The 12,680-nt window shown below is 45.5% G+C and overlaps 1 protein-coding gene across 4 annotated transcripts in view; it reads right to left on the reverse strand.

The window, feature by feature from the left end:
• ZNF541 (zinc finger protein 541) overlaps positions 1-12,680 on the reverse strand; it is a 53,611-nt gene that overhangs the window by 21,727 nt on the left and 19,204 nt on the right. Inside the window, exons 1-2 of one of the 4 annotated variants that reach the window (XM_043435358.1) lie at positions 4,445-4,488; positions 3,143-3,295 (exon numbers count right to left, since the gene is read on the reverse strand). The gene's annotated coding sequence lies outside the window, so the exon portion shown is untranslated. Of the gene's footprint in view, positions 1-3,142; positions 3,308-4,313; positions 4,420-4,444; positions 4,489-12,680 lie in introns of those variants that run through there. The other 3 variants (XM_043435357.1, XM_043435356.1, XM_043435359.1) reach the window with 3 other exon arrangements.

Genomic DNA, 12,680 nt, shown 5'->3' on the forward strand with positions numbered 1-12,680 from the left:
ATATTTATCTATTTGGCTGTGCTGAGTCTTAGTTGCAGCATGCAGGATCTTCTTTTCTTTTTTAGTTGTGGCATTCGAATTCCTAATTATGGCATGTGGGATCTAGTTCCCTGACCAGGGACCGAACCTGGGCCCCCTTCACTGGGAGCACAGAGTCTTAGCCACTGGACCACCAGGCACTAGACCATTCAGGTGTCACTAGACACCTGAATTTATAATGGTTGACTTGTGCAGTTTCCCTTGACCACTTTCTCTCCACTCGGCTTTACCAAATGAAACCCTTCAAAATCAGACCGAAATGGCCCCTCCACTCTGGAGAATACTTCCAACATAATTAAGTCAGAGATTACTTCCTCCCTCATCTGAACTCCGATAAGTGGTTGTCTGACAATCGAGTTAACACTTAACTCAAAAGACCGTGGAGTTTAATTCTCAATCAGGTTCCCCAGGACTATAAGCTCTAAAGTTGACTTCCAACTCTGCCTCATGTGTCTGTACTTCTCACAGCATCCTGCCGGGCACAGAACTCTGATCAAAGGAGCTCTCAGCAGCCCTTTCCTTGATGAGTGACAGGACTCCACTGTGCCACCTCTTGCCCTCTTTTAAAAACCTTAACCTGTCAGCGTGTCAGCCTTCACCCCCGCCCCCCGCCCCGCCCAAGCGCCACCTCCTCTTTCTCTCTCTGCATCAGGGTCACCAGGGAGAGAGTGAGCATGTCTAGGTAACATCAGGTTGTTGGGAGCTGGGAGATAGGAGAGACTTCCAGCTTTTACCTTACCTATAGCAATTCTTTCTTATTTTTTCACACCAAACACTGCTGTAAACTCTAGGCCTATTCTATTTGACCTACACAGTGTTTTTAAAAATTAGATCAGCAATATTTTTTTTATGTTTCATGGGAAAGATTTCAACTAGATATGTGAATTTCTGGCTTCTCTTGAAAATGGTTAGATTTGATATTCCCTGATAGTTAACAATAGGATAGAGTGAGGGACAAGAGGCTTCCCAGGTGACTCAGTGGTAAAGAATACACGTGCCAATGCAGGAGACGCAAGAGACACGGGTTAGATCCCTGGGTCAGGAAGATCCCCTGGACTAGGAAATGGCAACCTCCTCCAGTATTCTTGCCTGGAGAATCCCATGGACAGAGAAGCCTGGCGGGCTACAGTCCATGGGGTGGCAAGAGTTACACACAACTGAATGTGCATGCACACATGAGGGGCAATGGCCATCTCTGGACTGGGTGATGGCCTCCAGTTCCCGTGGTCCTCACTGATCTTCCTGCCTGGCCCCCATAACCAACAGCGTTTTAATAATAGCAAACATTTACTGAAGATTTATTATGTTCCAGGCTCTACTGCAATCAGGTATATATCATTTAATTCCCACAGCGTCCCTAGAGGCATAAACCATATTATTAACCCTATTTTATGTATGAGGTAAATAAAAGTCCAGAGAAGTTAAGTAACTTGTCCCCAATCAAAGTTAGCATTCAACCCCGGGATGTCTCCAAAGCCCTTCAAAACCCACTTCACCATTCCACTGTGCTGTGATTCCACACTCGATGCTGGGACTCCTTCCCTATATATTGCACTTAGATTCTTAAGTTGAACAATCAAGGAAAAATCTTCTTCTAGCCATGTACCCAATATAATTTTAACTATAAAGTTAACTCATTTCCACTGATCACTCGTTGGAAAATAGAAAGACATCGAGGAATCAGAAGGCTATGATTGCACTTGCCAGAGTGAATTCTTACACAGAATTAACTAAATGAAGAAAAGAGACGTCAAAGTTTCTCACTCCACAAGCTGATCCTGGCAGAAAATGCAGATAATCATTAAAATCTAGAACATTTTCACAGTGAGGACAATGAGAGGATCCCTGGGGTCCTCAAGCGTCTTTCACGGAGTCTGTGAGGTCAAAACTATTTTCATAATAGTATTTACATGTTATCTGCCTTTCTTATTCTCAGTGAAACTTTAAAGGATTTATTTCAAGAGGCTGCATGCAGAAGCAGATATAAGACACCAGATGATTCTAAAAATGTAAAACAATGCCACTTTTCTCACTAAATGTTGTTTTCTGAAATAAAAGTGCCAATTAAGTTAACATATAATGGGTTTACAATTGCTATTTTTAAATGAATTAATATTTTAAAAATTTATTAGCTTAAACTCCTAATACAGCAAATATCAGCAGATATAAATTCTTCAGCCACCTGCTGCAAAGAGCTGATTCATTGGAAAAGACCGTGATGCTGGGAAAATTGCAGGCAAAGAAGGGGGTGGCAGAGGATGAGATGGTTGGATGGCATCAATGACTCAATGGACATGCATTTGAGAAAACTCCGGGAGATAGTGTAGGACACAAAAGCCCGGCGTGCTGCAGTCCATAGGGTCACAAAACGCTGGACACAATTTAGCAACTAAACAATCACAGTTCACATGCACAAAAACACCCTGGGTGGGGTCTTCAATAATTTTTAAGTGTAAAGGGCTCTGAAGACAAAAAAGTTTGAGAACTACTGCTCTGAAGGGAGAAAGTCCAGCACATATGCCTGCCCCAAATAGACATATATCTGTGTATGTGTATCTAACGTAAACCCCCAATTCCAAACTGGTGGCCAGCAAACACATTTTGCAAGGGCCCCACACTGTATTTAAAAACTTGTTAAATTGGTTCTTAACATTTACCGATCAAAAGATTTCACATAAAGACAGCATTATGGTTTCTTCTCAAAAACAAAAACTTCTGGCAACACTACCCTGACATTTCTACTTGGCCATTTCCACTGGCTGGCATCACTAGATGGGGAACACAATCTTCGTTTCACCATAATCTGGACCTTTACCTGCCCATCCCCGGTAGGCATCTACATTGCTGAGCTGAAGAAGAAAAAGATTCCTTTGCAATAAATAATGAAACATACATCAATCTAATAAATGTCTGCATTCCTCCAGATCACTCAAAATGTACAATAAGTGATCCTTTTCCTTATCTGACCTCCTAAAGCAGCAACTTCTGTAATGTTTCACCAGTGATACAGAGATCCTTGGAATGATCAGAAACCCTTTGGAGAAAAAGGAATCCATCTGAAAACGAAGACATTCTCCAACAAGTGCAAAGGAAGGAAACTCACCAGGAGGAGGAGTGAGTGAATCAATCCCCAGGAACAGGGGGGCCCACTTTAGGCCCCACAGAGAAAGGGGATCCGGTGACAGTTAAATCATTGGCTGTTTCTTCCTGGAACACTGGATAGTAAATTCAGGACCCTCATTCAACTTCTTCTGCCCTGAAAGCAGGTGGTGGAAAGGAAGGGGCTGTCAGAACCTGGATCCCAAGGAAGCAAGGCCACAGGTGTGAAATGGGGCAACTGGTAATTTTTGGAAGAAAGAAGAAAGCAATACTAAACTGGGGAGATCTAGGTAGGAAAACGGATTTTGATGTTCAAGGAGTTATTTTTTCTTTCTTTCCTTATTTTCCTCCCCTTGGGAAGGAACCTGCAGAGCTTTGCTGGGAGAAGCCTAACTGAGGTGGAACAGGTGATGAAAAGGGGTTTGTGCTGGGATGGCTGGGGAAGAGAGTTGGAAAAAAAAATATTAGACAAGAGAGAAAACGGAAGGACTGAGTTGGTTTGTTATCAGTGGAAAGATATTCCAAACAGGGGGACTCATGGTGGGAAGAAAGAATTTTTGCTGGAAAGTGATCCTCAATGGAGGAAAAAAAATTTTTTTTTGCTAGAGGAAGTTCCTAAGAGGAGGGGGAGGGGCGTAATCAAGGCGTCTAGGCGGGCTTCTTGGTTTTGCTGGAAGATCCTAAATAGAAACAAATCTGGGTCATCTAAAGTGGGGATCTTTGGGAGGAAAGTGGATTTTTAGCACCAGGGCCTGGAAAAGCAGAGGGCAAATGCAAGGCCGAGATGCAGAAAGTGCGGAGGTCGGGTAGGGCCCGCGGCGCGAGCTGGGGAGCTACGAGGGGGCAGTTGGGGCCTGGGGGGCGGGGTAGGAAAGAAAAGGGGGTGCAGTGAGCCAGGGGCCTCTGAGGAGAGTCTTCTCCAAGGGGGAAGGGACTGCGGGGATGCAGCGGGGCCCAGGGCTGTTGGGGTGCAGAAGGTGCGTGCGTGACGCGGGGTGAGCGGCGCTCGCCGCGCCTGCTGCGCCTCTCGAAAGGGAGCTGGGGCCCCCTAAAAAAGAAACATATAAACGAATTAGATTTTAAAAGGGGGAGGGGTTGACGAATGAGGAAGGGGAGGGAAAGGGCGGGGTAGGAAGGAAGGGGAGGGGGCAGGGGCAGCAGCAACCGGGTTTTACCCGCCCCCGGGGGCTCGCGCGCCGGGCCTCGCGCCTCGCGGGCATCCCAGCGGCCTCCTGTCTGCCCCCGCGCCGCCCGCCGACCGGGCGCGCACGCGCAACCGGGCCCACCTCTGGAGAGCCCCGCTCACCCGCGGCGCGGGCGCGCGTACGTGGCCGCGGGCCGCCTCGCGCCGCCCAGAGCGGCCTCGCGCGCGCCTCGCGCCGCCCGGGCTCCCGGCGCGTGCCGCCCGGCCGCGCAGTCTCGGCGGCTATTCGGCCGTCGCCGAGGGGGCGTGGCCACGCAGGGCGTGGCCAGTCGCGGTCAGGTGACCTGCGGCAGGCGGGAAAGGAGGCGGTTGGTCGCCATTTTGGGAGGAGGGCGGTTGAAGGCTGGGGAGTGTGAAGGCGCACAGGGAAAGGGGCCGCGGGGGAAGGGGCCGCGGGGGGAGGGGCCGGCGCCCCACGACACACACACTGAGGCAGAGAGTCGGGCGTCTCAGTCCATTGTTCCTGGAGGGCGGCGTTAGAACGCAGCATGGGAAACTCCGGCTCCCCGCGGGCCGCTCTACGCTGCAGCCTCAGAGGGTGTTGGGGGGTGGGGTAGGTGTGAGAGCAAGGGCCCCTCGCAGCGTCGTGGGACCCTCAAGGCAGTCCCTGTGCTCCGTTGGGGCCACCGAGCTCTGCCTGCCAGGGGGTTGGGAAGACGTGGGGTTGGAGAAGCACGAAGCGGGACACGATCTCCTCTGCCTTTTTAAAGCCAAATCCTGAGCCGTCTGTAGATCGGGCTCCGAGCTGAGCTGTGTTTCGGGACCGGGAAAGAGGAGGAAACCGGGAGCAGCAGTGGCTTGGGAGTCGGGGGTGGTTGATGATCGGTTAAGAAATTTGAACCCTGGAACGACTTAGACGGAGATTTAGTTCCTTAGAAATTGTGCGCTGAAAACCTGTGGAGACATCAGATTCGTGGTTGCCTGGGGGTGGGGATGGAGACTAAGTTTCTAAACTCTAAGAGGATCTGCTTGGGATGATGGAAGTATTTGAAAGCGGGTTGTAGGGGGTGACTGCACAACGTGATGACTTTACTAAAATTCCTTGTGTTGTACCCTTTACACGGGTGACTTTCGTGTAAATTAAAGTTTTGATGTTTTAAAAAATGTGATCCCTGGGGTAGGTAGAATAGAGGGGAGAGGAAAAGGACTGGCATTCCACCTTTGGATTCCTTCATTCAGCAAATATTTATTGAGCTTCTGTTTGGATATACCACAGTGTATGAGTCAAACAGCCCTGCTCTGGCTTATGTTCTAGAGAGAAACTGTCTGATAGAAATATTAATAGAAGCACCTAGTGCCAGCCACATAATTTTCTGTTTTCTAGTGGCCATATTTTTTCAAAGCTAGAAAAAAGTGGGAAGTTAATAATACAATTTAACCCTAAATGTTATTTCAACATGTAATCAGTACGAAAAGTTTTAAAAGATAATTTACCTTGGGGGTGACTCTTTAAAATCTGGAGTGTGTTTTACATTGACAGGACATCTCAATTAAGACCAGCCACTTTTCAAGGATTCCATAGCCAAATGTATGGCTTAGCTACCGAACAGCAGGCATATCTTTAGTGGGGGCAGGCGAAGACATTTAGAATACAATGTGGTTATACTTTTTTGTTTGTTTGTTTTTTTTTAATGTAAGGAAAGACACTACAGTGTGTCTGAAGATGCTATTTTATACAGGTCAGTAAAAGCCTCTCTGGCTAAGTTACACTGAGCAGAGACTGGAAGGCCATAAGGAAGGGAGCTATAAAAATATGGACAGGAGGGGGCGGGGGGAGGCAGAGTACACATCTTCCTTAGTGGTCCAGTGGTTAAGATTCTGAGCTTCCCTGGCCAGGGGGCCAGGTTCAATCACTGGTCGTGAACCAAAATCCAGGATGCTGCATGGTGCAGACAAAGAAAGTAAAACTATCTGGGGGGAGGAGCAAGTGCAAAGGCCCTGAGGTAGGAAGATGTGGGATCCATCTTCAGAGACCACTGTGGTTTGAACCATGTAAGCAAAGAGTAAACTCGGGGCAGGTCATGTAAGACCTTATAGGTTATGCAGACGGGCATTAAGCATCTGCCTTTAATTTAGGAGGGTTTCTTTGTTTACTTAGCAAACATTAAAAAATACCGAGTTTCAGCAGTATGATCTCTCTTCCTGATGCAAGAAAATGAGTACCCCGGTCAATGAGTAGATGAGAGTTTTAAGAACAGGCCTTAAGGTCCTGAAGGAAAGTGACATTTTTGCTGTCCTTTGACAAATACCAATCAATTTATGGCCAGAGAAGGTCCTTGCAACATACAATACCAAAAAGAGCCTTCAGAAATTATTTTAAAAGACTGCAAATTAATGTGACAATCCAATAAATAAAGGTATGTGGAGACATTTCATACAAGAGGGAAAATAGGGAAAATGACCTAGAAATAGCAAGATTTTAACGCAAATTAAAGCCACAGATATTAGGTCACACCCACCAGTTCGGCAAAATTAAACATTTTTTTCTGTCAGGCATAGCAAGGGGAACTTGCGCAGTACTGGTCATGGGTAAAATTGGTAGTCACATTGCATAACAAATTGGAGCTACTGAATAAAATTAAAAACATAGGGCTTCCCTTGTGCTCCAGTGGTTAAGAATCTATCCTTACAATGCAGAGGACACAGGTTTGATTCTTGGTCCGGGAAACTCCCACATGCTGCAGGGCAACTGAGCATATGCAGTGCAACTACTGAAGCCCTTATACTTGAAGCTGGTGCTCTGCAACAAGAGAAGCCACTGCAATGGGAAGTCCATGCACCGCAACTAGAGAGTAGCCCCCATTCACCCCAACTATAGAAAGCCCACTTGCAGTAATGAAGACCCAACACAGCCAAAAAGACGTTAAAGATGTAATGTGTCCCATGCCCCAGCAATGCAGGGATTGACGGCAGAGAAACTCTTGTTCATATGCATTAAGAGACGGACATAAGAATAGTCATAAGCAGTAATATCTGTAATAACCACAAAACAAAAAACCAACTTGGGTTGGATGATTTCTGGAACAGAAAAAGGACATTAATAGAAAAGCTAGTGAAATCTCAAAAACAGAAATTCAGTTAATAGTAGTGGATTAGTGTTGATTTCATGTTTCCGACAAATGTACTCTGGTAACGTCAGAAGCTGACATTAGAGAAATCTGGGTGAGGGGTCTATGGAGGTGTATGTCTTTTCAACTTTTTTGTAAATCTAAAAATCTTTTCAATCTAAAATTACTCCAAAGTCAAAAGTTTGGGAAAAAGACAATATGTTCTTCTGAATAACCTGTGGTATACTATAGTTATTCAATGGAATATTTTATAGCAGTGACAATCAGTTTCAATTACTACAGTACAGATGTGCTTCCATTTACTTATAAAGTTTAAAAACATAGGCCAAAATACACAATATACAGTTTAGGGACCCAAAGTAAATTGGGCTTTTTAAAAACAAAGGAAAGAGAAACACAAAATTTAGCAAAGTAGTTACTCCTGAGGGGTGAGGGAAATGAATTGAGATGGAGCAGGGCCCATAAGGGAAGTGCAAAGGAAATGGATTTTTTTCCCTTATGGTAGGCCCACTCATTTTATTCTTTATAATATATTTGATTTTTTAACTATATTAAAATGTTTAAACATTTGTAGCTCAACATTTTTTTTTAGATATGGGGGTACAGCTGTGGAAGCAAGATTTTGGGCTCTGGAACAATTCAAGTAATTCCTTTTATTTCCTCTCAACTCTTGACAGTCTTTTAGGGTGCGGTGCTGTGAAAGAGGTACCAAAAAAAAAGAGAAGAGATGGGTTAAGAAAGAAATAAGTTAATTCCAAAGGGAGATGAGAGCTGTGAAAGAAATGAACACATGTGATGGAGAGGATCTGGATGCTTGGGAAGCTGGATTTTCAAAGCACGATCCCCAGACCAGCAGCATCACCAGTTTGTTAGAAATGCAGGCCAGGCCCTATCCCAGTCCTCCTAAGGCAGGAGGTCTTGCATTTTATAGCAAAATTCCCATGGGATTCATGTACAAATTGAATTTTGAGAAGAACTGCCTTAGACAGCATGATCCAGGAAGACTTCTAAGAGGAGGTGGCATTTGAATTGAGACCTGAAAGTTAAGAGTCAGATGGTCAAGCAGAGGTCTAGGGCAAAACTTCCAGGCAAAGGAGATGTCAGGTACAAAGGTCATGATACCAAGTAGAGATCTAAGGAGTTCAAAAAGGACTAGAGGACTTCCTTGGCAGTCCAGTGGTTAAGACTCAGCGCTTCCACTGCAGGGGGCACTGGTTCCATCCCGTTTGGGAACTAAGATCCCATATGCCACAAAACTCAGTCAAAAAAGAAACTGTCAGAGAGGACTAGTGTGGCCACAGCAAGCAACTCAGGGGTACTGATGAGGTTAAAGAAGCAGATGAGGTCCACCCAGAGCCTGGTGGGCTCTGGGAAGAAGTTTGGATATTATGTGAAATCGTTAGAATCTACTGCAGTGTTATATGCAGGGAGAGACATAATCTGATAGACATTTACAAAAATGTCACTCTGGGCCTACAGTGGCTTCATATTGTGACAAGTTAGCTAACCTGGAGCCACATTTCTCAGAATTCCCTTCCATATATGGTTCTGGGTTAGGCTTGGCTAGAAGGGAAATCCACAAAACATTGATTTGTTTAGCAATTTTAATCTAATATATAGTCCATATTCAGATCTCCCAATCATCCTTCAAATATCTCACCTTAACAATATTAATAAGAATAATATTCCAAGTAACAATCAGAGCTGTCCTAAGGTTGTCCTAAGGGCTTCCCCAATGGCTCAGATGATAAAGAATCTTCCTGCAATGCAGCAGACCCAGGTTTGATCCCTGGATCAGGAAGATTCCCTGGAGAAGGGAATGGCTACCCACTCCAGTATTCTTGCCTGGAAAATTCCATGGACAGAGGAGCCTGGTGGGCTGCAGTCCATGAATTGCAAAGAGTCGGACACAACTGAGTGACTAACAAGGTTGATCACACATAATTGCAAAGAATAAACCTATTAGGGGTGGCAAACAGCGTCTTCCAATAGTTTCTCCCCTTGGTGCGACCCAATTTTATACAACCAGTCCCAAACATAGTGGTAAGCGCACTATCTCATGCCTGGAGATTATGAATTAATTGACAAGCCTGTGATCCAGTCATTGTTCAGTTTTAAAACTTCCCTAGGTGATCACAGTATGCAGCGAAGTTTGGGAATCACTACTGTGACTAGGAAAACCTGTAGAACTTCCCTGATGTCCAGTGGCTAAGACTCCGTGTTCCCAATGCAGGAGGCCCAGGTTCGATCGCTGGTCAGGGAACTAGATCCCACATGCAGAATCTAAAAGTTCACATGCCACAACTACAGATTCTGCATGCTACAACTAAGACCCAGGGCAGCCAAATATATACAGTAAATAAATATGTTTTTTAAAAAAGAAGTCAAGTCCTCACCACGTTCTTCCTTGGTCATTGATAGATAAAGCTGCCTCTGTGGTCCTCTCCGCCTCCCACCACTGCCTGATTTGCATGAAGACTACCGACCTGATCCTTTCAACAGTTCTCAACAGTGCTTCTGATACTGGGATCAGAAATGTTAGCTGGTCACTGAACCTCTGGAAGGTGTGAAGATGTGTAGGAAGCCTGGGCAGAAAAGGAGAGTCAAGGTGGGGAAGGGGTGTCTAGATTTGCACTCAGAAAAGTACAGACGTTGGAGGAGAAGTTAATCAGTGAGGTTGTTGAAAAAAGAGAAACCAGAGAAGTGGAAGGATAAACCATGAAAAATCTAGCCCCAGTGAAGTGAAGGGAAAAGACGCTTTCAGAGGACTGCCCTGGTGGTCCAGTGGCTAAGATTCCTTGCTACCTATACAGGGGGAGTGGGTTTGATCCTTAGTCAGGGAACTAGATGCTGCAACTAAAGATCCCACTTGGAAAAAAAAAAAAAAAGATCCCACATGTTGCAAGGAAGATGGAAGATTCCACGTGCTGCAACTAAGACCTGGCGCAGCCAAATAAATAAATATTAAAAAACAAAAATCAAGATGCTCTCCAGAAGGTGTGCGAGGTCCACCCTGGCCACATGTCTCTCCTTCCTGCCTTCCTCACTTTCCTGTCCTCACGTTCATCCCTTGAATTCACTTCCTTTGAGCATTCTCGAAGCCCTTGCCCCTCTCATCCTCTGAAGTACACACCTGGCCAAACTCCAGCCATCTGCCTTCTCCAGACCAGCTGAACGTAGCCCAGCCAGCCCAGCAGGGTTAACCCGAACCAGAGAAATCACAGACCTCAAGGGGGCGCAGGATGTTCTCTCTGTGTCCCTGGTGAGCTGGCTTTCTGTCCCATTGCAATTCTACCTGTTTCCTTCCAGGCCTCCTACCCACCCAGCCCTCCCATCCAGCTGAGGGCCACGTCCCTCACTTCGCTGTGCAGACTGAAGCCATCAGTTGGGAACCCCTTCTTTGCCCAGTACCAGAGCACAAGCCCCCGCAACTTCCCATTCATTACCAGTCCCCCAGCCCTTGGGTTCCATCCTGTTTCTCAAGGATTGAGATTATTTCTGTTCTTTTTTCTTTTTTACCTTCTTTTCTTCCTTCACCATTTCCTCTTCTGTTACTTCTACTTCTCCTCCTCCTAATTCTCCTCCCCCTCCTTCTCCCCTCTTCCTGCACAATCTCATCCCACATTAGCTGCTGCAATCCTTTCTAAAAGGCAAATGGGACCCCTCCACTCGTTGTGGGAAGAAGGGTCATAATATTGCGGACAGATTTAGCTACTACTCTCTTGCCTAAAGGTGTTTGGCTGGTGACTGTTAGTTAGCTCCCTCTGTAGTAAAGGCAACTTCTTTGCAGCCAGCAGTCTGAGAGGTGATGCTTTTAGACCCTGTGAGCATCCTGCTTCCCACCAGCCTTCCCCCAGGGATGTTGGTGTCTGATTCTGCCCTTCTCCTGGAAAAATGTTTCCCAGCAGTTGACCATGTCACAGATGGCAGCAGCCTGGACTCAAGTGGTCGGTATGGAGATGGTGAAAAATGACGACTCTGACTTTAATTGTAATAAAATCCCTCACTGTGTAACTAATGACTAAGTATGTGTCTCCTCTGCTCATTCTGTGAGGATGGGGGCCATGCTCATTTTGGTCACTGAGTCTTCAGTACCTAACAGTACCTTCTAGTAATAATGTAAAGGCACCAGGGCTTCCCTGGTGGCTCAGTGGTAAAGAATCCACCTGCCAAGCAGGAGACACTAGTTCTATCCCTGAGTCGGGAAGAGTCCCTGGAGAAGGAAATGGCAACCCACTCTAGTATTCTGGCCTGGCAAATTCCATGGACAGAGGAGCCTGGCGGGCTACAGTCCGTGGGGTAGCAAACAGTTGGACACGACTTAATAACAGACTTTCATTTTCTTTTTTTTTTCAGCAGTGTACTAGGCCCTTCACAGTCACTCCCCAGTTGAGCGAGGGTTTGCTGCTATGCCCACTGTACCCACGAGGAAACTGAGGGACGGAGAGGAGACTAACTTGCTCAAGACGCAGAGCCAGTAGGTGGCAGAGCTGGGATACGAACCTGGAGGCCTCATTCCAGAGCCTGCTCTCTTCAATATCATGTTCTCTGACTTCAGAAAGAAGCTGCAGTGCCTCTATGGTAGAAACAGTATGGAGGTTCCTCAAAAAAAAGCTAGAATTGCCATATGACCTTGCAATCCCACTCCTGGGCATATATTTGGAGAAAGCCATAATTCAAAAAGTGCACCCTGATGTTCATAGCAGCACTATTTACAATAGCTAAGACATGTAGGCAATCTAAATGTCTTTTGACAAATGAATGGATAAAGAAGAGGGGGTAAATATACACAATGAGATATTACTCGGCCATAAAAAAAGAACAAAATAATGCCATTTGCAGCACCATGGGTGGATCTAGAGAGTATCATATAAAAAAGTGAAGTTAAGTAAAACAAAGACGAATACCATGTGATATCACTTACATGTGGAATCTAAAATATGACGTAATGAACCTGTGAACCTACCTATGAAACAGAAAAAGACTCATGGACATAGAGAAAGACTTGTGGTTGCCAAGGAGAGGGGAGTGGGAGAGGGAAGGACTGGGAGTTTGGGGTTAGCAGATGCAAACTATTATGTATAGAATGGATAAACAACAAGGTCCTACTGTGTAGCACGGGAACTAAATTCAATATCTTGAGATAACTCATAATGAAAAAACAATATAAAAAGAATGTAAAAAAAAAAAAAGAATGTATATATGATGGAACCATTTTGCTGTATATCAGAAACAAAAACTGTGAATCAACTTGCTCTTCAGTAAAAAGA

Source organism: Cervus canadensis, chromosome 18 (assembly GCF_019320065.1).
Source record: "Cervus canadensis isolate Bull #8, Minnesota chromosome 18, ASM1932006v1, whole genome shotgun sequence".
In the NCBI taxonomy this organism is placed as follows: Eukaryota; Metazoa; Chordata; class Mammalia; order Artiodactyla; family Cervidae; genus Cervus; species Cervus canadensis.